Source organism: Microcaecilia unicolor, chromosome 9 (genome assembly GCF_901765095.1).
Source record: "Microcaecilia unicolor chromosome 9, aMicUni1.1, whole genome shotgun sequence".
Classification (NCBI taxonomy): domain Eukaryota; kingdom Metazoa; phylum Chordata; class Amphibia; order Gymnophiona; family Siphonopidae; genus Microcaecilia; species Microcaecilia unicolor.
This window is the reverse complement of record NC_044039.1, coordinates 95,348,605-95,374,292: the sequence shown is the minus strand read 5'-3', so window position 1 is coordinate 95,374,292 and position 25,688 is coordinate 95,348,605. Positions and strand designations below refer to the sequence as shown.

The 25,688-nt window shown below is 48.4% G+C and overlaps 1 protein-coding gene across 1 annotated transcript in view; it reads right to left on the bottom strand.

Moving 5' to 3' along the window:
• RASSF8 (Ras association domain family member 8) overlaps positions 1-25,688 on the bottom strand; it is a 287,085-nt gene that overhangs the window by 218,216 nt on the left and 43,181 nt on the right. The window lies entirely within an intron of this gene.

Genomic DNA, 25,688 nt, shown 5'->3' with positions numbered 1-25,688 from the left:
CGCATGCGCGGCCGTCTTCCCGCCCGTGCGCGACCGCTCCCGCCAGTTGAATGACTAGCAAAAAAGATGAAACACACAACTCCAAAGGGGAGGAGGGAGGGTAGGTGAGAACAATCAGCCTGCTGTAGTCGGAGAACACCTGCTACAGGTATGTATCATTCACTTTCTCCGAGGACAAGCAGGCTGCTTGTTCTCACGACTGGGGTATCCCTAGCTCTCAGGCTCACTCAAAACAAGAACCCAGGTCAATTGAACCTCGCAACGGCGAGGGTATAACAGAAAATTGACCTACGAAGAACAACTAACTGAGAGTGCAGCCTGACCAGAATAAATTCGGGTCCTGGAGGGTGGAGTTGGATTTACACCCCAAACAGATTCTGCAGCACCGACTGTCCGAACCGACTGTCGCGTCGGGTATCCTGCTGGAGGCAGTAATGTGATGTGAATGTGTGGACAGATGACCACGTCGCAGCCTTGCAAATCTCTTCAATAGTGGCTGACTTCAAGTGGGCCACCGACGCTGCCATGGCTCTAACACTATGAGCCGTGACATGACCCTCAAGAGCCAGCCCAGCCTGGGCGTAAGTGAAGGAAATGCAATCTGCTAGCCAATTGGAGATGGTGCGTTTCCCGACAGCGACCCCTAGCCTGTTAGGGTCAAAAGAAATAAACAATTGGGCGGACTGTCTGTGGGGCTGTGTCCGCTCCAAGTAGAAGGCCAATGCTCTCTTGTAGTCCAATGTGTGCAACTGACGTTCAGCAGGGCGGGTATGCGGCCTGGGGAAGAATGTTGGCAAGACAATTGACTGGTTAAGATGGAACTCCGACACCACCTTCAGCAGGAACTTTGGGTGGGTGCGGAGCACTACTCTGTTATGATGAAATTTGGTATATGGAGCGTGAGCTACTAGGGCTTGAAGCTCACTGACCCTACGAGCTGAAGTAACTGCCACCAAGAAAATGACCTTCCAGGTCAAGTACTTCAGATGGCAGGTATTCAGTGGCTCAAAAGGAGGTTTCATCAGCTGGGTGAGGACGACGTTGAGATCCCATGACACTGTGGGAGGCTTGATAGGGGGCTTTGACAAGAGCAAGCCTCTCATGAATCGAACTACTAAGGGCTCTCCAGAGATGGCTTTACCTTCCACACGATAATGGTAAGCACTAATCGCACTAAGGTGATTCCTTACTGAGTTGGTCTTGAGACCAGACTCTGATAAGTGCAGAAGGTATTCAAGCAGGTTCTGTGCAGGATAAGAACGAGGTTCTAGGGCCTTGCTCTCACACTAGACGACAAACCTCCTCCACTTGAAAAAGTAACTCTTTTTAGTGGAATCCTTCCTAGAGGCAAGCAAGACACGGGAGACACCCTCAGACAGACCCAACGCAGCGGTCTACGCCCTCAACATCCAGGCCGTGAGAGCCAGGGATTGAAGGTTGGGGTGCAGCAACGCTCCGTCGTTCTGCGAGATGAGAGTCGGAAAACACTCCAATCTCCACGGTTCTTCGGAGGACAACTCCAGAAGAAGAGGAAACCAGATCTGACGAGGCCAAAAGGGCGCGATCAGAATCATGGTGCCGCGGTCTTGCTTGAGCTTCAGTAAGGTCTTCCCCACCAAAGGTATGGGAGGATAAGCATACAGGAGGCCGGTCCCCCAATGAAGGAGAAAGGCATCTGACGCTAGCCTGCCGTGTGTCTGAAGTCTGGAACAGAACAGAGGCAGCTTGTGGTTGGTCCGAGAGGCGAAAAGGTCCACCGAGGGGGTGCCCCACTCTCGGAAGATCTTGCGTACCACTCTGGAATGGAGCGACCACTCGTGCGGTTGCATGACTCTGCTCAGTCTGTCGGCCAGACTGTTGTTTACGCCTGCCAGGTACGTGGCTTGGAGAAGCATGCCGAACCGGCACGCCCAACGCCACATCCCGACGGCTTCCTGACACAGGGGGCGAGATCCGGTGCCCCCCTGCTTGTTGACGTAATACATTGCAACCTGATTGTCTGTCCGAATTTGGATAATTTGGTGGGACAGCCGATCTCTGAAAGCCTTCAGTGCGTTCCAGATCGCTCGGAGCTCCAGGAGGTTGATCTGCAGATCCTTTTCCTGGAGGGACCACAGACCCTGGGTGTGAAGCCCATCGACATTAGCTCCCCACCCCAGGCGAGATGCATCCGTCGTCAGCACTTTCGTGGGCTGCGGAATTTGGAATGGACGTCCCAGGGTCAAATTGGTCCGAATGGTCCACCAGAGCAGTGAAGTGCGGCAACTGGTGGAGAGGCGGATGACATCTTCTAGATTCCCGGTGGCTTGGAACCACTGGGAAGCTAGGGTCCATTGAGCAGATCTCATGTGAAGACGAGCCATGGGAGTCATATGAACTGTGGAGGCCATATGACCCAGAAGTCTCAACATCTGCCGAGCTGTGACCTGCTGAGACGCTCTGGTCTGCGAGGCCAGGGCCAGGAGATTGGTGGCCCTCGCTTCGGGAAGGTAGGCCTGAGCCGTCTGGGCATTCAGCAGAGCTCCTATGAATTCCAGAGACTGTGTTGGCTGGAGATGGGACTTTGGGTAATTTATCACAAACCCCAGCAGCTCCAGAAGTCGAGTAGTGCACTGCATAGACCGGAGGGCTCCCGTCTCCGAGGTGTTCTTGACCAGCCAATCGTCGAGATATGGGAACATGTGCACTCCCAGCTTGCGTAGGTAGGCCGCTACCACCACGAGGCACTTTGTAAACACTCGTGGGGCAGAGGCGAGCCCAAAGGGCAGCACACAAAACTGAAAGTGCCGTGCGCCCAGGCGGAATCTGAGATACTGTCTGTGAGCTGGCAGTATCGGGATGTGAGTGTATGCGTCCTTTAAATCCAGGGAACATAGCCAATCGTTTTTCTGAATCATTGGCAGAAGGGTGCCCAAGGAAAGCATCCTGAACTTTTCTTTGACCAAGAATTTGTTCAGGCCTCTCAGGTCTAGGATGGGACGCATCCCCCCTGTTTTCTTTTCCACAAGGAAGTACCTGGAATAGAATCCCTGCCCTTCCTGCCCGGGTGGTACGGGCTCGACCGCATTGGCGCTGAGAAGGGCGGAGAGTTCCTCTGCAAGTACCTGCTTGTGATGGGAGCTGAAAGATTGAGCTCCCGGAGGACAATTTGGTGGCAGGGAGGCCAAATTCAGGGCGTATCCGCACCGCACTATTTGGAGAACCCACTGGTCGGAGGTTATGAGAGGCCACCTTTGGTGAAAAAATTTTAACCTCCCCCCGACCGGCAGATCGTCCGGTACGGACACTTTGAGGGCGGCTATGTTCCCGTGGATCCAGTCAAAAGCCCGTCCCCGGCTTTTGCTGTGGAGGCACAGGGGGCTGCTTAGGCGCACGCTGTTGACGAGAACGAGCGCGCTGGGTCTGTCCCTGTGCCTGACGAGGCCTTCGGGCCGGCTGGTTGTACCTACGCTTTGCAAAAGAATAGGGTGCAGCCTGCCGGGCCCGGGAAAAACGTCCACCTGCTGAGGTGGATGCTGAAGGCGCCCGGTGGGAGAGCTTGTCGAGGGCGGTTTCCCGCTGATGCAGTTGGTCCACCAGCTGCTCGACCTTCTCACCAAAAATGTTATCCCCCCGGCAAGGGACGTCGGCCAGTCTCTGCTGGGTGCGGTTGTCCAGGTCAGAGGCACGCAGCCATGAGAGCCTGCGCATCACTATACCTTGGGCCGCAGCACGAGAAGCCACGTCACAGGTGTCATAGATACCCCTGGACAGGAACTTTCTGCACGCCTTCATCTGCCTGACCACCTCCTGATAAGGCCTGGACTGCTCCGGCGGGAGCTTATCGACCAGGTCCGCCAGTTGCTGCACATTGGTCCGCATGTGGATGCTCATATAGAGCAGGTATGACTGGATTCGGGTCACGAGCATGGAGGATTGGTAGGCCTTCCTCCCAAACGAGTCCAGAGCGCGAGACTCCCGCCCCGGGGGCGCCGAGGCGGTATCCCTCGAACTCCGTGCCCTCTTGAGAGCAGAATCCACGACCGCCGAGTCATGGGGCAATTGGGGCCGCATTAACTCTGGGTCAGAGTGGATCCTGTACTGGGACTCTGCTTTCTTGGGAATGGTGGGGTTAGTTAACGGTCGCACCCAGTTCCGAAGCAGTGTCTCCTTGAGGACATTGTGCAGCGGTACCGTGGAGGACTCTCTAGGTGGTGATGGATAGTCGAGGACCTCGAGCATCTCGGCCCTCGGCTCTTCCACAGAGACCACGGGGAAGGGAATGCTGATAGACATATCCCGCACAAAGGAGGCAAAGGAGAGACTCTCAGGAGGTGAGAGCTTCCTCTCCGGTGAAGGCGTGGGGTCCGAGGGAAGGCCCGTAGACTCCTCTGAGGAGAAATATCTAGGGTCCTCCTCTTCCCCCCACGAGGCCTCATCCTCGGTATCGGACATAAGCTCATGTAGCTGAGTCCTGAACCGGGCCCGGCTCGACGTCGAGGCACCGAGGCCTCGGTGTCGTCGAGCGGTGGACTCCCGCGCCGGCGGGGACGGAGCTCCCTCCATCGATGTCGACGGGGACTCCACCTGCGTAGCAGTCGAGACCGGCGCCGCAAGCGGCGGCGGTGTCGACGGCCCCGGCGCCGGGCTAGAGCTCGCCGGCGCCACAGACATCGGCGCCGAGGGCGCAAGCACCCCCGGCGCCGGCACAGCCTGGCGCATCAGCCCTTCCAGGATCCCCGGAAGGATGGCTCTGAGGCACTCGTCCAGGCCCGCTGCCGGGAAAGGCGGTGGGGCCGGTAGGGGTGTCGGCGCCAGAAGCTGATGGGGGCCAGGAGACGGCACCGAGGTGCCGGGACCCTGACGCATCGGTACCTCCACAACCGACGGGGACCTCTCCTCTCGACGTGGACGCTTCGGCGTCGCCTCCTCTCCGATGTCCGGATGCACAGAGGGCGACCGGTGACGACGCTTCTTATCCTTCTTGCGATGCACGTCACCGGCGCCGGGAGGTATGGAGGAGGAGGAGGACGACGATCCCCCTCGGTCTCGAGGAACCGGGTCAGACAGGGTTCGGTCCCGTGGACCGCGGGCTGAGGGAGTGACCGGGGCCGACTGCCCACGCGGCCTCTCACCTCTACCCTCACCGGAGGACCGGCGGGCCGACGGGACCTGTTCTCCTGGGGTCGATGCCATCGGTGCCGATGTCTCGGGCATCGATACCAGTACCGAAGGACCGGGCGTCGATACCGATGCCGTCGAGGTCGACGTCGAGGGGCCGGCGCAAGTTCCAAAAAGACGGTCCCGTAGAACTTGCCTCGCAACCTGAGTCCGTTTCCGGAGACCGAGACACAGGGGACACGACTTGAGATTGTGCTCCGGCCCGAGGCACTGGAGGCACCAAGCGTGGGTGTCGGTCTGCGAGATCGGCCGGCCGCACCGACCACACTTTTTAAATCCACTCGGGACCTTCGAGGACATCGACGGAAAAATCGCGTCGGCGAAGTCAAAGTCGTCGATGGTGGCGGAAATCACACCTCGAAAAAGAAACGAAAATTAAACGATTCGCGTAAACGCGATCGACTTTCCGGCGGCTGAGAATAGAGAGAGCGGCAAAGCACGACTCTCTCCAGACGCGGAAAAAAAGGAACTGGCGGGAGCGGTCGCGCACGGGCGGGAAGACGGTCGCGCATGCGCGGTGGGCGTGCCCTGTGTGCCGACCGTCCCGCGAAGCTTTTTCCGGTTGGTGGGGGCTGCCGCGGACGTCACCCAGTCGTGAGAACAAGCAGCCTGCTTGTCCTCGGAGAAAGAACGAAATATGATGTATAGAGGCTGACTGAATTTCAGTTTTGGCACCGAAAGTAACCAAATCTGGGTTTCATCTGAAAATGCCAGCGCATTTTTGGCTGAAACAAACATCCCTCTCCCCAGTGGTAAAAGGGGCCCTGCATTAGCATTGGCGCACAGGTTTGCCGTGAACTGAGGCTCCCTTTTATCACTGCCTGAAAAAAGGAGAGGTTTTTTTAACAAAAAGGAAATGGCTGTATGGTAAGGTGAACACTTGCCATGTAGCCATTTCCCGGGGGAGCCCTTACTGTCAATTTTAGGATGCAGTAAGGGCTCCTGTACTAATCCAGCGGTAACCGAGTAGCGCGTGGTGTTGCCTGATTACCACCAGGTAAACCCCCGGTGCTAAAACAATAAAGGCATTTTTTTCAGCACTAGAAATGGTGCACGGAGGAGGAAGGCACTACTGCCAAGCTCCTACGGTAATGTCAGATTGGTGCGTGGCAAAACGGTGGTACAGGTACTGCCGCTTTGTAAAAGGGACCCCAAGGGCGGAGTCTGGGGTTCTGTAGGGAGCAGTGGGAGGAAACACAGAGAAAGTAGTTTTTTTTGTTTGTTTTTGTTTTTTTTTTAAGGCAGTTGGACTTCTTTTTGCATGGCAGCACAAAACAAAACAGTAAATAAATGGCATTTCATTCATTTCTCTTTTGTTTCAAAAGGCAGCCAATATATGAAGCTTCATTTCTTTTTCTTTTTTTTTCAATTTTATTTTTATTAGAAGTTCCAATAACATCAAATCAAAACAATTTGAATAGCAAGGGAATCCATATAAAAAGTCTCATTAAGGTAATATAACAAAGAACTAAAAGCAAAATTTCTAAGAACTGGAATCTAGGAGGAGAAGATCCAAGAAAGGAAAACAGAAGATTCACAACGGCAAATCAAATTTATTATACTCCTTGAAAAAAAACCTGTTTTCCCACATTACCCAATATGGAGAAATTAGGACTTACCTGATAATTTTCTTTCCATTGGTTCTTCACACTATTCCAGGACGAGTGGGTAGTTATGTCCATCAACCAGCAGGAACGTCTTCTGGAAGATGCTGGGGCCCGTTCACCCAGCTCCTGAACCAGATTGCTGAGGTCATTCCCAAGAGAAATGTGCCTCAAAAGGGTAACCTGACTACGCAGGCCTTGGAAGTGACAACCGCCACCCATGCCCACAGCCAGAACTGACACTTCGCGGACAGCGTCAATAACATGCCTGTGACTGAAACACTAAGAATGACCTACACAGTGGCCATCAGACAGGCTAAGCCCACCTCCATCCAGGCAGCCTGGGGACTGCCCCGGGAAAAGGGACCGCTGATGCCACTGCAAACAGGTCCATGCCACCAAACGGCTACCAATAGAAGTTTGCAGCTCCAAAGCAGACACCTCAAGGTGCGCTGCAAAGCCCGTTTCGGCTTCCTATCTAGCAGATCCCTCAAGGCAAGGCCACCAACCACCGGGAGGGTAGTACTCTAGGTGACTGCAGACAAGCAAGTCCAACTTAGGTAAGAGAATATCTCCTCCATCTGGCACCAGAGAAAAACGACGTGCTATGGTCCTCCCAACCTGTAGGCCTGTGTCAGACAAACTCCACACTGTGGCAAGCAAGATCTGAATGTCCAGTGGAATGGGGGAACACCCTGGACGGGCTCCTGAGGCCCTTCCTAAGGCTAGCCGCCTGACTACCTTCCGGAAACTCCTCAAGGGAGCGCTGCAAGTGCCTCTGAAATCAGGGGCCGCCTCCTAGCAGCCCAACTGCAGCAAAATATGAGACTAAGTCTCCACGGGGCAGCAGCTGCGATTCCCCGGGAACAGGCAGGGGGATCGCCATCTCCTCTCTCTCTCTCTCCCCAGAGCTGCCAGGCCTGCTGGAGAAGAAGCTCCTAGCACCAGCCCAAGGCCTGGAGGAGCAGACAAAGGGCTGGCCCTGGAGCAGACGGAGGGCTGGCCCTGACCCAGGGCCCCCCCCCCCCCCCGAAGGGACCCCTGCCTACACAGCTGCCTGCGCAGCGGCTTCACCGCTTCCAAAAAAACTCAAAATGGCCGCCATTCCCGCCTCCTTCTGAGGCGAAGCGCCGAGGTCCTGCACCGGGGACCAGAGTCAAAAGAAACGCGCTGCTGTGACCAACCGTGCCCTGTTTGTACGGACCCCGAAACTGCTCTTCCACTCAGGAACCGGACTGCACACTGTGCAGTGGCCCGAGGAGGAACACCGCCTTCTGTAAGACGGGCAGCAGGTCACACACTAACCAGGGGCTGCCATGGCCAGAGACTGCTGTAGCGCGGGAAAACATGTGGCGCACTGCACTGCAAACCCAATTTTTTTTTAACCAGATCACAACACAAATAAGCAAAAACACTGTGTCCTTTTTTTTTTTAATACATTCAGGTATATTAGGCAGTTTTCTGTCTTTGGAGGAATCACAGTCTGATTGTATCTGCCAAAGAACTCCAGGAGCAGTAGTGAGATCTGAACCAGGCTCCCCTGGTTCTCACTCCACTGATCTAAACATTAAACTGTTCCTCCACTTCCTCCATGTTCTTTTTTTTTTTTTTTTTTTTTGTAGCACCGACACGCAGTGCTCCCATCGACATCCCAAGGCCTGAAACACAGCAGAAAGAACCCACCAACCTGGGTCCACGCTACCCAGGCACACAGTCCCCCCCCCCCCCCTCCCGGTCTGGCAGCAGCACCAGACTCACTGTGTTTCCTGCGACTCCTCATCTTCTGAGTAGGCTGGTTGTTGAGCAGGCTCTTACACAGAGGAAAAGCAGGGAAAAGGCGCAGAACACCCCAGGGGAAAGGCACAACAGGGACCCAGCACCACCAGGTATGTCTGCTCAACTGCTCACTCTGCTCAACTGGGAACCAGCTGACCAACTGGACCAGGAGCAAGGCCTCAGAACCAGAGACAGAGGAAGTCTGTCCATTCACCTGCTGGAGATAGAAGATACTGAGGAGCTGAGCAATGTAGTGGTGCTCAGTTATGTAATTTCTATCTCCACCTGCTGGTTGATAGACATAACTAACCACTCGTCCTGGAATAGTGGGAATGAATGTAATGGAAGGAGCACTTTCAAACACTAAGGTTCACTTACGATGCATCAAGTTCTGTCCCAGTAAGAGTAGGTTTCTTTTTTTTTTCTTTAAAATTCTGAAATTGTGATGGATCAAAAAAAATATACCTAAATACCCACAATTTCTGGCCAAGAAACAAAGCAGTATAATTATGGCAATATAAAGTAAATATCCTCTTGCTCAAAAACAAATGCTACTAATAAATTAGCCCTCTAGTTTCTTTATCCCCAGATCTTTCCAGGATGATTCACATATCAAGACTATCCTCTGAGATGTTAACTCTTTCATTTTCCACTTGTCCAGATTTTAATGGCAAGAAATGACACTTAGCAACAGGAGTGAATATGTTAGGTGGAACCTTCAAAATCTCAGCAAAAAACTTCTTCAACATGTCCCTAGGTAGTTCAAATGGCATCTTGGGCAAATTCACAAATCTCAGATTAAGACGTCTCAACTTATTTTCCAAGGCTTCAATCCTATGATGTGAAGAAAGTCTATCTTGAACAAGAGACCTGATCAAATCATTATGTTGTTTCAAAGTCTGTTCTACCTTCCCCAACTTCCCAGAGAGAACGCCAACTTTCTCCTCTTGTGCTTTGTCTATCTCCAACTTGTTTGCAATTGAAGCAAATTCAGCTGAAATTTTTAGTAACTGAAGTTTCCAACCAAACCAGAGCAATCCAAATAGCATCAAGGGTGACCACTGGAGGCTTAGCCTATATTTCTGGCTTCCTTCAACAGGCATTAACTCCCCACTCTTACCAGAATCTCCAGATAATGATGTCCCCAGAGAGGTTGAAACCAGATGGGTGTCCACTTTATACCACTAAAATCCTCTCCAAGCGACGATCTGTTAATCTGCACCTAGGCAGCCAGCTCAGCGTCCTGAGCAATCCCTCATCTGGAGGTTAGCGTTGGGGGCGGGATCAGTGTCTGGGTTCAACGAGCAATCCAATGTCAGCTGTTGACTTAAAGCCTCCTGCAGAAGTGGCTCATTAGCTGGAGATGCCTTAACAGCGGGGGAAGAAGCAAAAGATGTTACTAAAGGCAGCTTTGCTACCAAGGACTTAGGAGGCTCTGGAGGGAAACTCTAATTTTTCATCTTCGCTTTGGGGCCATCGCTGAAGGTAATAATTCTTAAGATAAGAGTATAAGGCATAATTCCAAGAGTGAATCCCATGCTGCCTACAAAGCAGTCCAGGCAGCAGACATCTTGGATGTCCTCCCAATGAAGATTCATTTCTTAATGGGTAGTATCTGTAATAATTCTTTATTACATAACGATTCACGCTAGGAAGTCATTTTCCAGAAATATGCCCAGTAGGAAAGCTAGCTTATAAAGGGTTAAAACATTTTTGGTTCTTCTTTTCCAAGTAAATCAGAAAGGTAGATACTGATTTGTGACCCATTATCAAAATTAATGGTTGTTTCAAGTAATGAATAAATAATCATACAAAATGTTTAGAAGCATTTCTTCTACAGCACAAAACACCTTGCCAGGGCTGCAGGTCATTGCTAAAAAATAAAATGAAATAAAACAAAATAAAATAAAATGTAAACTAATGTTCTATATTAAAAGTAATAATGATCAGTACATCAATTTAAAAATCCCCATTTCCAAAACTGAAACTGTTACCATATCCTTAAAAGTCAAACCAATAAGAAGTTCCCAGTTTGAAAGAAAAAAAATACACTTATTTCTGAAAGAGTTAATTTAATGTTATGTTCAAAGTCTTACGTTCACTGTAGTTTCACAACACATTCACTCCGCAGATTTATGTGTGCAGTAAATTCCCCGGTATGTGCACCACATCTGCCCTGCATTTACCACATAGGGTACACAGCACACAGGCATCGTGTCACATGCTTGGGCCAATAGCACAGGCCCTCTGCATTATGGTGCTAGGCAAGCAGTGCAGCCCAGGGCGCTGTCAGTATGACAGTCGGCTGGAGTGGTGCAACCATATCATCTCTCTGATGCAGCAACTGACCCCCCCTCCCCATGACAGGGCAGACCCTGATTTAATGGGGTGCCAGCACAGCCTTCCTGAAACCCCACCCCTTACACTTTACAACCCTGCCTCCAGCCAGAGCTCAAATCTCTCCCCACCCACTCCCCTAATCCTCTCCCAGGACTTGCTCGGGGTTCAACATTGGTGTCAGTGGGGTCCTGGGTGGCAGTGATTCCCCTTGCTGCTGCTCAGATTGGCACCATCATCCAAAATGGCATCCACTGACGGCACTGACTTAGGTGGCAGCAAGAAGGATCACCGTCACCTAGGACTCCATTGACACCAATGCTGACCCTCTGGTAAGTCCCAGGAGCGGGGGAAAGGATAATGTGTACTAACCTATGAATTTATGCACATAAAGTTTTAGCCATGGTAAAAATTTCTTGAAATTTCACAAACAATTGAAATTTTGGCATTTTCTAAAATATTTTAATTAAGGTTATGTTATATTTACTTTGCTGATTTTGAGTGTGTCTAATCATTTTTATGATTAAAGGTGTTTAAAATTGTCATAATTTGTTTTGTGAACCATCCAGAGCCATTGATTGTGATTTTATATAAAAATTCTTATGTTATGTTATGTTATGTTATGTTATGTTATGCTATGCTATAATATAATGTGTGTTATAATTTTTAATGAGTGAAATAGATAAGATTCAAAGCCACATCTGGACTGAAGCAAAAGCCAACTAGAAAATGTACTGGTAAATGGATACTAAACTAAAGCAGCCTGTAGTGCATGCTGATCGTGGAAGCTCCTGTACTATGTCCCTTTATTGGATTTAGATAAGCAAAATGTTACATTCTAAAGCAGATTTTGTCAACATTTTGAAAATATGCCGGCATTCTTATTTAAAGCACCTCTTCAAATTTTTAACCAGCCCCACAGTCTGCTATGCTGAAATTCTCCCACATGGATCTATAGCACAGTATATCTGGAAAAGCCATGGAAAACCTACTTTCCACCAGGTCACTCTCTGTAGTGGTGTACCACCTTCTGCTAACACTACAGGGGGACTCCTGCTGCTGGCAGATAGGTCATACAGAGGTCACAGGACATCTGGTGGCAAAATACAGGAAGACACCCATAAATGTGTAGGAATTTTTTTTTAACAGTTTACATTTCCTTTTACCACTGTATAAAAGTAAGAAGTAAAGCCCACAGGGGAATCCTTTAACAAACAACTCATGTTAGCTGATAAATGCAATTACATTTTAAAAATCAGTTCAAGATATGTTGTTTTCCAAGCAACACTAGTCTATCACAGTCTTCACATATGAGTAACGACTCACTACTACCAGTCTGCTTTTCGGATATACACAGTGACTAGTAGACATGTAATACACTGACTACGGGCCCTGTTTACTAAGGTGCGTTAGCGTTTTTTTTAAATCATTTTTATTGAGTTTTCAAGAAACTTTAAACCATTATAACATACAACAACAAAGAACAAATGAAAAAAAAACCAAATGCGTTTCATACAGATAAATGTGACAATTCAAGTATAAATATAAAAATCTAATCTCTAGGAGATGCTGTTTTTGATGTAATGATCAAAAGGAGCCCAATGCATCTTAAAAGCAGGCAAATGACAAAATTTAAAAGCTGCAGACTCTTCATAGTTTCTAACAGTACAATTAGTGCACAAGCTAACCATGTAGGCAACTAGAGGGATATTGTAGGCGTGCACATGGTTAACGCGTTTTAAAAACGCTAATGCGCCTATAACACAGCTTAGTAAACAGGGCCCTACATGCAGTGCATCAACTGGAAAAGGCTGTATTGTTTGAGGGGCCAAATTTTACACTTTTGTGATAAATTCTAATTCTGTTGTAAGGAAGGACTCTTATCTAAGTTATCTCTGGGCAAAGCCAATTGCTGTTCTTTTCAGGCTATGTAGTGGTCAAACAAAAGACAAATGTTAGAAGCAACTGCTTTGTTTTTAACTCAGGGAAATTACTGAATGTAATATGTGTAACAGACATTTCTAATTCGCCAGTCTGGGGGAAAATTCTACCATCCTTGGCAGAATACAATAAAAATGCAAAGCATATAAAAGTACATTTAAAAAAAAAAAAACTAAGACCAAGCCACAAACATCACCTGCCTCATGCAAATACAATCAAACTAGAGTCCAAAGCCAAACGTCTCTGCAAACAGCAAAAGTTTCCCCTTCTTCCAAAAAGTCAAGAAGACACCCTCCTTCCTTAATTCTTGTGTTAGGACATTCCACATTGTGAAGCTGGTCACAGAGAAAGCCCAATTATAAGATGATAATTGTACCTCAGAATGAGCTGGTACCATCAGAAGAGATTTGTCAGCTGAGCACAGAGGTCCTGATGGTACATAAACTTTAATAGAATCATTCAGATAGGACAGTCTCCCCAGGTAAAGTCCAAAACATCAATATCAAGTCTTTACATTTGGCCTAAAATATAAAAGTGGTTAGCAAAGCAGGATTTCAAAAAGATTTGGACAAGTACCTAAAAGAAACGTCCATAAACCATTATTAAGGTGAACTTGGGGAAAGCCACTGCTTATTCCAGGGATAAACAGCAAGAAATCAATTTTATTCTTTTGGAATCGTCTGGAACTTGTGACCTGGAATGGCCACTGTTGAAAACAGGATATTGGGCTTGATGGACCTTTGGTCTGTCCCAGAACAATGACACTTATGTACTTATATACTCTCAACTTTTCTAAAAAAACAAACAAAACAAAACCTACTCCATATATACTCTGTCTCCCCCCACAGCCCCTTCTTTCACATAATGCCTCTATTTTTTCTCCCCTCCATTCAAAAATCTTCTCTTCTACGTGCTCCATCACCCATCACATATACTTATTCCTTCTTGTAATTCATCCATCCATAACATTCTGTCAACCATCTTCCCTCGCCCCTCCCTCTGCAATCTTCTTTGCACTCTCTCCACAATGAATTTTCCCCTTCAACCTTCTCTTTGCCTCCTGCACTCCTTTTACAACCTTCTCTCCCCCTAAATCCCACCCTTCTCTAAAGTTCCCCAGTGCAAAGAGTATGGACATCACATGGGTCAAGTTTTTTCAAACTGTTGAACAGCACCGATACTTCAGCACGGTTCTTGGGAAAGTATAGTCAGCATGGTGAGAACAACATGGTGGTTCAGACTACACACAACTCAAACTTATAGATATGGAAAGCCAGATTCCACAGGGAGTCACACTTCACAGGATTAGGAGTGGGTACATAATTAGCATAGAAGTTCTGAAACCAACAATGTAGGACCGGGACCATGAAAGATAGAATGAACTAGAGACAGGAAAAAGACAAAGTGGTTGGTAAAGAGGTGTGAAGGAGTCATACACATAAAAATATTTCTTCCTCTAGATCATAAAACGATCTAAGCGGTAATTCCAGAACACAAGGTAGAGCTGGTGCTACTCTTAGTAAGACAAGCGAAGACTTAAAAAGGAAGGATGTTAAGACGCCTATTCTTATGATATGAAATCTCAGTGTTTTATATCCACAGAGAGTATGCATAAACGTTTCCCATCAGACACCAACTATAGAAATCCTAGCTTCCATACTATAACTGATGCATGACATACATTTGCTTCCTAGTCTCAATTCCATCAGCCTCCTTTGACTGCACGTCTTTTTTTGTTTGGGGTTTTTTCTCTTCTTATATGGAATTCCTTTAATGTATACTTGCATACATTCTTCTGTCCTAGCATACACTGTACTTCCTTTCTCTTTCTTGATTAGTGTGTAAACTGCTCAGCTAATACACATTGAAGGGCAGTATAACAATTAATTAATAAACATAAACATACTGGAGATGTGGAGTGGAGGAGTGGCCTAGTGGTTAGGGTGGTGGACTTTGGTCCTGAGGAACTGAGTTCAATTCCCGGCACAGGCAGCTCCGGGCAAGTCAGTTAACCCTCCATTGCTCCATGTAAGCCGCATTGAGCCTGCCATGAGTGGGAAAGCACAGGGTACAAATGTTACAAAAAAACAAAATGCAGTGTGCCTGTATGAGCATCACAGAAAGGGGAAGTAACAGTTCCAATTGCATGTACCTAGTCTCCTGGGGAGTTACTTGCTGCTCCCTTCTTTTTTCTTGCTCCGCACAGCTCTTTCAGCTCCTTAACCACTGATGATATGGCCAGAAGGTGTCAAGTGGATTTGTGGAGATGCTTCCCACACAGCCAACCAGTGGCTATGTGTCTGTTTCTGCAAAGATGATGGGTGTTTTTTTCCCCTTCTACCTACTGATGCCCTATTTCATTGCCTCCTAGAATCGTCACCCATCTAGATTTATCTCCAGTGATGGTACTCATGCAGAACCAACCTCAGGGTTTTTTGCAGCCCGTATGGTATATGCAGTCATATGGCCCCCTTTGAATATAAGGGTTGCAGGTTTGAGGCTCGCTGGTGCTCCAGTAGGAGGGGGAAGAGGGGAACAAGCTGGGAGATTTTGAGTGAGAAATGTAATGCATTGGATAGGACACTTTTGGAAGGCAGGGAAAAGAAAAGATGCCTGTACTCTGTGCCGGCTGAAAAAAAAAGCCCTGCATATCTTTTACCTTGCCCTGCCCCCCCCCCCCTCCCCCCCACCAGCTTACAAATTCATACCTGTTTCAACTTATCCTCACTCCATTTCTATCCACCATACACACAAGACACATACTTCCATGTGACTCCGGGACAAATTTATTTAATCTGTCATAATAGATAAATCTACATGCAAACAGCTGTCTATTCCAATGATACATGCATTGTTTGTTTCTACTAATCCTTTCATTTTTATCTGACAAAATGGATATCTTACTTCAACAATAAAAGAGCAATCAGACAGGTTAAAGAGAACTATTCAATATCAACATAACTTGGAGCAATATTTAGAAAGTACATGCATAACTTCAAATCTTTTAAACACTCTAGACCACCTGAGCAAGTCTCAACAATCAGATGATTTGTACAAAGAGTTTATTTAGTAGAATTTTACAAGAGAAGACTTGAATGACTGGTTAGAGGGCAGCAAACAAAGGTTTAAGAAACTCTAAAGAAAATAATTTTGATTGCTCTCTGGAACCATGAAATCTACTCAACTGGCACAGAGTGAAGAGTCAACAACACTTCCCTTGTCTGTTCCTCTATAATGAGGAACTTCTTACTAATAAATTTTTTTTGTTCTTGGCTCACAGTTTCTTCCCGCTTCTTTGGACCTGGGAACCAGGGCTGAGGTTTATCTATTATGAGGCTTAATTTGTGATTACCTATTATTCCCTTATTTTATAGTCCTTCATTATGCCACTGCATTCAGAACTCTCCAATCATGGGCCGGGCAACATCAGTCCTGAAAGGCTGCACCCCAGTTGAGTTTTCAGGATTTCCTGAACATGTATGAGATCTTTCTGAATGCACCACCTCCATTGGATGTAAACAGATCTCATGCATATTCATTGGGGACAGCCTGAAAACCCGACTGGGTTGCGGCCCTCGAGGATCAAGGTTGCCCACTCCTACACAAAGAAGTGATCACAAATCCCTTCCTATCATAGGCTATGACTACGATTTCCTCAGCACACCCAGCTGACCTGGACAGCTGAAGATCTGACTTAAAGAACAAAGCAAAGACCTCGTGCATACCAGTACACAGCACTGCCACACGGCCACTAGGTTGAAACTCTATTAATATGGAGACCGATGTTCAAAAATGTGCTCACTGTGTAAATACTCCTTTTTTTTTTTAATTTACCAGTATTTAAACACATAAAAGGCAATTCTATAACAGGATGTACAGAGTGGCACAAAGTGCACAGAAAAGCACGCTCTTCTATAAAATAGTGGGTAATGCTAAAGCACATACGTGTCTGGAGAGATTCCAATTATGGGAGGGTGAGATTATGCTGTTTTTGGGGGGGGGGGTCCAATCAATGGGAAGATCTTGCTGTTCAAGAAGACTGACTTGAGGGAGGCTAGATCTGGCTATTTAGGAGTGTGTGATTGGGGGGGGGGGGATCTGGCTATTTAGGAATGTGTAATCTGGCTATTTGGGAGTGTGTGATCAGGTGAGAGATCTGGCTGTAAGTGTGTGATCGGGTGGAAGATCTGGCTGTTTAGGAGTGTGTGATTGGATGGGAGATCTGGCTATTTAGGGGTGTGATCAGGAGTAGATATGGCTGTTTAGGGGCACTACTGAATAACTCGGAAGAACTATAAAAGCCAACTTTTGCAATGTAGTCTCCTTTTTAAATGGGAAAAATGTATCAATACTTTAGGCCTGCCCAAAACACTCCTTCTCCACACCCTAACTATACAGTCCTGCTATATGCTAGCAGCTCACATTTAGGTTAAAGCCAAAGTTGGCTTACTTTCTACAGAATGCAAGCTAAGTTATAATTATTCAGCTATCTTTTTCTAAATTATACACTGGTGTCTGAACTAAATTGATATTTTTTTTTTTTAATGGAACTATGATTACAACCGAGAGAAAGGAGAAATTAGGTCTTACCTGATAATTTTCTTTCCATTAGTTCTTCACACTATTCCAGGACAAGTGGGTAGTTATGTACATCGACCAGCAGGTGGAGATAGAAAATCCAGAACTGAGCACTACTACCTAGCCACGTGCTAGCCGCCCAGTTCCTCAGTATTGTACATAAGCCAGCAGAAAACCAACCTAAATGCATGAACAGCAACCAACCAACAAACAAGGCAAAAAACCCCAAAAACCAACGACAGGATCCAGAACAGTGAGCAGGGCAGTCAGAAGCAAAATAGGCCGAAAACACCGAGAGTGCTCCTGGAATAGTGTGAAGAACTAATGAAAAGAAAATGATCAGGTAAGACCTAATTTCTCCCTCCATTACGTTCTATCCCACTATTTCATGACAAGTGGGATGTTCAAAAGCAATCGTTGCGAGGGTGGGACATCGGCCCTGCTGCTCTTAAGATCGCCGCCCCAAAGGACGCATCTGACCTCACAGCAACATCCACCCTATAATGCTTGCTGAAAGAATGCAACGACGACGACGTCGCTGCCCTGCAAATGTCTACCGGAGAAGACAAAAACATCTTTGCCCACGTTGTCGCCACATGCCTAGTCGAGTGGGCCTTCAAACCCAAAGGCGAAGCCTTCCCTGCCAGGAGGTAGGCAGACGACACCGCCTCCTTCAACCAGCGGGCAATGGATGCTTTGGAGGCCATTAGGCCCAACTTCTGTTTACCAAACAAAACAATCTATCCGAGCGACGAAACTCGTTAGTCGCCTCCAGATACCGGATAAGAACTCTTTGAACATCCAAAAGCCACAAGGACACATACCGGCTCCCCACATCCTGCCAATGAAAGGAAGGCAGCTCTACCAACTAAGATGAAATTCCGAGACCACCTTGGACAGAAAAAAAGACCGCACTGTTTGTAGAGACACCCCCCTCCGAAAAACAGAGAAAGCGGTCCCTGCAAGAGAGCGCCTGGAGCTCAGAAACGCGACGGGCCGAAGGGATAGCCACCAAAAATACCGCCTTCAGAGTAAGATCCTTCAGGGAAGCCTGACGAAGAGGCTAAAAGGGAGGACGCTGAAGCGCTCCAAGCACCAGATTGAGATCCCATCAGGGCAGGGAGCCCGGAAGGGAGGTTGAACACGACCCCCTTTCAGAAAATAGACCACATCCGGGTGAGCGAAGAATTGCGCAAGAATTGCGAAGAATTGCGCAAGCATCCTCGAAAGCAGGCCAAGGCCATCACCTGGACCTTCAAGGACCCCAGCGCTTAGCCCTTGTGCACCACCTGCTGCAGAAAATCAAGGATGCTGCCCACTGAAGTGCTAAAGGGATCCAAACCCCCTTCCACACACCAAATATACGCCAAACGCGGGCATAGGCCGAAGAAGTAGACCGCTTGCGAGCCTGAAGCAGGATAGTAATAACCGAATCCGAACAGCCCTTCTTCCTCAAACAAGACCTCTCAAGGGCCAGGCCGTAAGACCAAAGTGGGAGGGATCTTCCATTGCTACTGGTCCCTGCCAGAGAAGACCCCTCTGCCGCGGAAGCCGCAGCAGCTGGCCGTCCAGAAGACAGATGAGGTCGGCATACCAAGGAGGCCTGGGCCAGTCCGGAGCCACCAAAATCACTCTGCCGCGATGAGTCGCTACTCTTCTCAGCAGACGGCCCAACATCGGCCAAGGAGGAAAGACATACAGGACTCCCTCTACCGGCCACGGTTGAAGTAGGGCATCCAGACCTAACAAATCCTGCTCCCTGCGACGACTGAAGCACTGTGGAACCTTGGCATTGTCCTTCGTGGCCATCAGGTCCATGCAAGGAAGGCCCAACGCCACACCACTAGTTGGAACGCCGCGGGAGACAGCTCCCACTCGCCAGGATCCAAAACATTACGACTGAGAAAGTCAGCTTCTACGTTGAGGACCCTGGCAATGTGGGCGGCTGAGAGGTAAGACAGGTGCCGCTCCACCCAGACCATCAAGAGGCCGGATTCCCTGGCCAGACGGCTGATGCGGGTTCCCCCCTGCCTGTTGATATAAGCTACAGTCATCGCATTGTCAGAGAAGACTCGGACCGCCGTCCACTTCAGGAATGGGAGAAACGACTTTAGAGCTAGCTGCACCACCCGAAGCTCCAAAAAATTGATGGACCAGCGGGACTCCTGCAGTGACCATGTACCCTAAATTAAAGGCCCCTGAAATGGGCCCCCAGCCCAACAGGCTGGCATCCATTGTCACTACCTCCCACTGCAGAATGGGAAAGAACATTCCCCGAGCCAGAGACTGGCGGCAGAGCCACTATCTCATGCTCTGTCTGGCCTCCAACTTCCAAGGCAATCTGGCTTGGTAAGCCTCCGACACCAGAGACCAGCGAGAGAGCAGAGACCTCTGAAGCGAACGCATGTGAGCTCGCACCCAAGGGACTACCTCCATGGCCGCTGTCATGGACCCTAGAAGCTGTACGTAGTCCCAAACCTGTGGCCTGGTGGCCAACAGAAGGGAATGTACCTGCCTCACCAGCTTCACCCGCTGCAGGTCGGTCAGAAAGATCCAAGCCAGCTGGGTATCGAATAGAACACCTAAATATTCCAGGCGCTGAGAGGGGAACAGGCAGCTCTTCTCGAAACTGATCACCCACCCCAAGGACTGAATCAGCCTGACAACCATGGAAGTCGCTTCCAAGCTGTCCTGGTAGGACGACGTGCGAATTAGCCAGTCTTCCATGTAAGGGTGTACTCGAACACCCTGCTTCCGGAGGAAGGCTGCCACCACTACCATCACTTTGGAGAAGGTCCACTGGGCCATAGCAAGGCCAAATGGGAGCGCCCAAAACTGGAACTGCTGACCCAGTACCGTGAAACGAAGGAACTGCTGATGGAGGCCCCAAATTGGAATATAAAGGTACGTTTCTTTGAGATCAAGAGAGGTGAGAAACTCGCCCTCCCGCACGGAGGCAATGACGGACCTGAGGGTTTCCAACCGAAAGTGCGTAACCCGCAGGCACTTGTTGACACTCTTGAGCTCCAGAATGGGCCGGACCGTGCCTGCCTTCTTGGGGACCACGAAACAGATGGAGTACCTCACCTGTCCGCGCTCGTCGAGCGGCACGGGCACAATGGCCTGAAGAGACAGTAATGCCTGAACAGTGGACTTGACTTGTGCCTCTCGGACAGAACCTCGACACGGAGACTGTAAGAAGAGAGGAGCGACCGGGCGGCAGACTTCTAACCGGTAACCGTCGCGCAGGATGTCCAGCACCCACTGATCTGAGGTGATGGAGGCCCATGCGTCCTGGAACGCCTGAAGACATCTCCCTATCGGACTGAACCCGTGGACCAATGCACCATCATTGCAACTGTCGAGCAGGAGGACCTGTCCAACCTGACTTGCCAGTCCCCTTCCTGTCCCCCTGAAAGGACGACTGATGGAGCTGAAACTTAGGCCGTTGCCCAAAGGCCAGGCGACCTGATCTGTATTTCTTACTGTCCTGAAACCGAGGACGAGAGAACCCGGACTGCCGACCAGATGACCTAGGCCGGTCCTCAGGCAGCCACTGGGATCTAGACTCTCCGAGTTCTTTCATCAGATTACTCAAATCTCAGGCATACCAGACCTGGCGAGCCCAACAGTAAGCCTGCAGGTCCGGATGGACCAAACCCCTTCCCCCTCAGAACCTGCAACTGACAGAGACCTATCCTAGGTTTTTTTGATTCCCATAAGAAGCCCCAAATCATTCTATTCCATTGTTGGAAGTCTACAGGTTTTAATATGAGTGGCAGATACAGAGCCATTTACAATCATCGACTGCACCCTTCCCTGTAGGGAAAGCGACAAAGCTCTCCAGTTATCAAAAAGCATTCTGCAAGCTGCAATAGAGGGGGTTACATTATAAGAATAAAGTTGTGACAAACATCAGGGAATATATAGACCAAGGTATTTCATACTATCACCTGCCCAGCGAAAAGGAAAAACTTTGGGCCGCCAATGCTCTAGTCCCTTTGTTAAACAAAAGGGCTACAGACATCTCAGAATTAATCCATAAGCCAGAGAGATGACCAAAATAATGCACAAATGACAGACTCAGGGAAGGGTCAGTTGGTGTACCCACTGTCAGTTGGTGTACCTCAGGGATCTGTCCTGGGACCTCTTCTTTTCTCCATCTATGCTTCTTCCCTTGGTACTCTGATCTCATCCCATGTTTTTCAGTATCATCTTTACGCTGATGGCTCACAGATCTACCTCTCCACACCAGAAATCTCAGTCGAAATCCAAGTCAAAGTATCAGCCTGCCTGTCTGACATTGCTGCCTGGGTGTCTCAGCGCCATCTGAAACTAAACATGACCAAGACTGAGCTTCTAAATCTTTCCCCCTAAACCAACCTCTCCTCCTCCCCATTCTCTATTTCTCTGGATAACACTCTCATCCTTCCTGTCTCATCAGCTCGTAACCTTGGGGTCATCTTCGACTCCTCCCTCTCCTTCTCTGCACATATTCAGCAGACTGCTAAAGCCTGTCGTTTCTTTCTCTATAATATCAGCAAAATTCACCCTTTCCTTTCTGAGCACACTACCAGAACCCTCATCCACCCTCTTATCACCTCTCTTAGACTATTGCAACTTGCTTCTCACAGGTCTCCCACTTAACCATCTCTCTCCTCTTCAATCTGTTCAAAATTCTGCTGCACGACTAATATTCCGCCAGTGTCGTTATGCTCATATTAGCCCTCTCCTCAAGTCACTTCAATGGCTTCCTTCCGTTTCGGTATACAGTTCAAACTCCTCTTATTGACTTATAAGTGCATTCACTCTGCAGCTCCTCAGTACCTCTCCACTCTCATCTCTCCCTACATTCCTCCAAGGGAACTCCGTTCACTGGGTAAATCTCTCTTATCTGCACCCTTCTCCACCGCTAACTCCAGACTCCGTTCCTTTTATCTTGCTGCACCATATGCCTGGAATAGACTTCCTGAGCCGGTACGTCAAGCTCCATCTCTGGCCGTCTTCAAATTTAAGCTAAAAGCCCACCTTTTTGATGCTGCTTTTAACTCCTAACCCTTATTCACTTGTTCAGAACCCTTATTTTATCATCCTCACTTTAATATTCCCTTATCTCTTGTTTGTCCTGTTTGTCTGTTCTAATTAGATTCTAAGCTCTGTCGAGCAGGGACTGTCTCTTCATGTTCAGGTGTACAGCGCTGCATACGTCTAGTAGCGCTAAAGGAATGATGAGTAGTAGTAGTTGTAGGAAAGCTGAGGATGTGGGCACGGCTAATAGGTCATCCGCAGAAAGCACAACTTTTAAATACTGTAGACCAACGGGTATACCCGGTACCCCAGCAATTTTAAGGCAGGGGAGTAACACTAAGAAAAAATAAAAGTGGAGATAGATGGTAACTCTGTCAAGTGCCTCTGCCAATCTGCAAAGATGCTGAGAGAACCCCATCTACCAATACATGAGCCATAGGATCAACATACAACAACTGAATACAATCTAGAACGGGACCCACAAAGACAAAACATCACAAGGTCTCCCAAAGATAGGGCCAGGACACTGAATCAAAAGCCTTTTCAATATTAAAACTCACAAGAATATCTTCCAAGACCTCGCACAAAATCCTTACCATGGCACATAATAAACCACGAACATTAGCCAATGCATTTTGCCCTTTGATAAATCCTACCTGGTGGGATGCCACCAAGCAAGGGGCAATATCTAACAATCTATTCGCCAATATTTTTGCGAAATAGGCCTATATGAGCTAGTCACTTGTGCATCTAGACCCAGTTTCGGGATGACCACTATGGTCGCCGATCTCAAAAATGGAGGAAAGGTATACGTTTCAAATGCCTCCTCAAACTGCTGTATAGGTAGGTACTACCCTGTGGGACAGTATTTTATAAAATTCTAAGAGAAGCCCATCTGGGCCCCAGGTCTTATTATTAGCCATAGTTTTCATCACATGTTGAATTTCCCCCGGGAACAAAGAGGCATTCAATAGATCTAAATCTTGTTCTGTTAAATCAGGCAGAGATATGCTATCAAAAAAGAAAAGACATTTACCTGATCATCAGCTGATCTTGTATATAGAGTCTTATAGCAATTATGAAAGTATCGGCAGATGTCTTTATTGTTGGTAACCCGTGCACCTCGAAAATCACAAAATATTGGAACATATCAATGGCCATCAAGGGTACAAACCAGTCTTGCCACCCATTTAATTACCACATTTGAAAAATCGATGGTGACCATACATAAGGGTATTCATCGTGAGCTGGTGAATCAATTCATTTAAAGTGCGATGAAGCATGAAGTATTGCTCTTTATTTTCTCTAAATTTAGAGCAAGGTCCCTTTTGGCCTGCAAAGTTGGTTAGTTAAAATGAGAATTTGGTGATTCATACGTTTATGATGGAGAAATTAGGTGTTACCTGGTCATTTTCTTTCCATTAGTCCTTCCCACTATTCCAGAACCTGTGGGATAGTTGTGTCCATCTTTCAGATCTAGCACAGTAAGAAACTCCCCCGGCTGCACTGCAGCCACCACTGACCTCAAGGTTTCCAAGCACAAATGCCGCATCCTCGGAAATTTGTTCACCTTCTGGAGATCTAGCACAGGTCTCAAAGTAAATAGAGTATCAACCTGTGCAAACTTTGAATGGTGAAACTGGGACCACTGCCCCCATGTCCAACAAGGACTGCAATGTGGCATCGATCATCACCTACTGGGAAGCTGTGGCACACCGAGACTCCAAAAAGGAGTCTCCGATGGGAGATTTGTATCTGCATCTGCTAAGGTCAAGAACCCACTGGTCCGAAGTGATCTAGGTCCGCTCCTCATAGAAGAGAGTCAGCCGACCCCCCTATCTGGGTCACCGAAGAGTGGACCAGCACCTCATCATTGTGTGGAGTGCCCTGCATCCCCCCTACCTGGCAACTGGTCCCGAGGACCTTTTCTCACTATGAAAGGTAGAGTGCTGCTGGAATCTGAGATGCTGAAAAGTCACCGAAACATGACCTGGATGGTCCGGAAGTGGCAGATGAGGTGAGACCAGGAACACATGAGCGGGAGCTGACAAAATGATGCTTGCCCCATGAGCCTCTGCACTGAAAACCACCCTGTCAAGAGAGACTGAAGCACCATCTGCAATCAAGGAATCTGTGCATCTACACTGCAAAACCCTGTTGTAGCTCTTCTCTTCCCACAGCAGGAACAGCACTTGACTTGTCTCCACTGCCGTACTGTACCCCACTAAGCCAAGATGGAGCAGACCAGAGAAAAAAATGAGAACCACTCACCACAGGAAGTGAAGCGGACCTCCGACTTCAGCAGATTCGCCAAGGAGTAGCCCACTGCCCAACCAGCACTCCAAGCTCACTGGAGGAACAAACCTCTCAGGCACAGTGTTTCCGTTCTGTTTGTTTTTGGAGGTTTTTTCTTTTGGATCAGACACCAGCTGAAATGCTGCTTGCAGAAAACACTGTGAGAAGGGGAACTGCAGGGTAAGGCAGGGACCTGGAGACCAACTGGCTCATTTTCGAAAGAGATGGACGTCCAAAAAGTGACATAAATCGGCACTTGGATGTCCATCTCAAAGAGATGCCCAAATCGGTATAATCAAAACCCGATTTTGGATGTTTTTCTCGGAATTCCGTCGCAAGGACGTCCAAATCTCAAGGGGGTGTATCGGAGGCGTGGTCGAGGCGGGAATTGGGCGTTGCTAAGACTTGGGCTTCTTTGAGCCATAATGGAATAAATCAAAGATGCCCAGTACTAAAACTTGGACGTTTTCACCCAGACCTCTTTTTCTTGCGACCAAGCCTCAAAAAGGTGCCCAAACTGACCAGATGAACAGCGGAGGGAATCGGGGATCACCTCCCCTTAATCCCCCAGTGGTCACTAACCCCCTCCCACCATAAAAAAAAAAGTTTAAAAATACTTTTTTGCCAGTCTCAAATGCCATACTCGGGCCCATCGCAGCAGTATGCAGGTCCCTGGAGCAGTTGTAGTGGGTGCACTGTACTTCAGGCAGGAGGACCAAGGCCCACCCCCCCCCCCTACCTGTTACACTTGTGGTGGTAAATGTGAGCTCTCCAAAATCCTCCCAAAACCCACTGTACCCACATGTAGGCCACTGTACCCACATGTAGGTGCCCCCCTTCACCCATAAGGGCTATTGCAGTGGTGTACAGTTGTGGGGAGTGAGTTTTGGGGGGCTCAGCACCCAAGGTAAGGGAGCTATGCACCTGGGAGCAATTTCTGAAGACCACTGCAGTGCCCCCTAGGGTGCC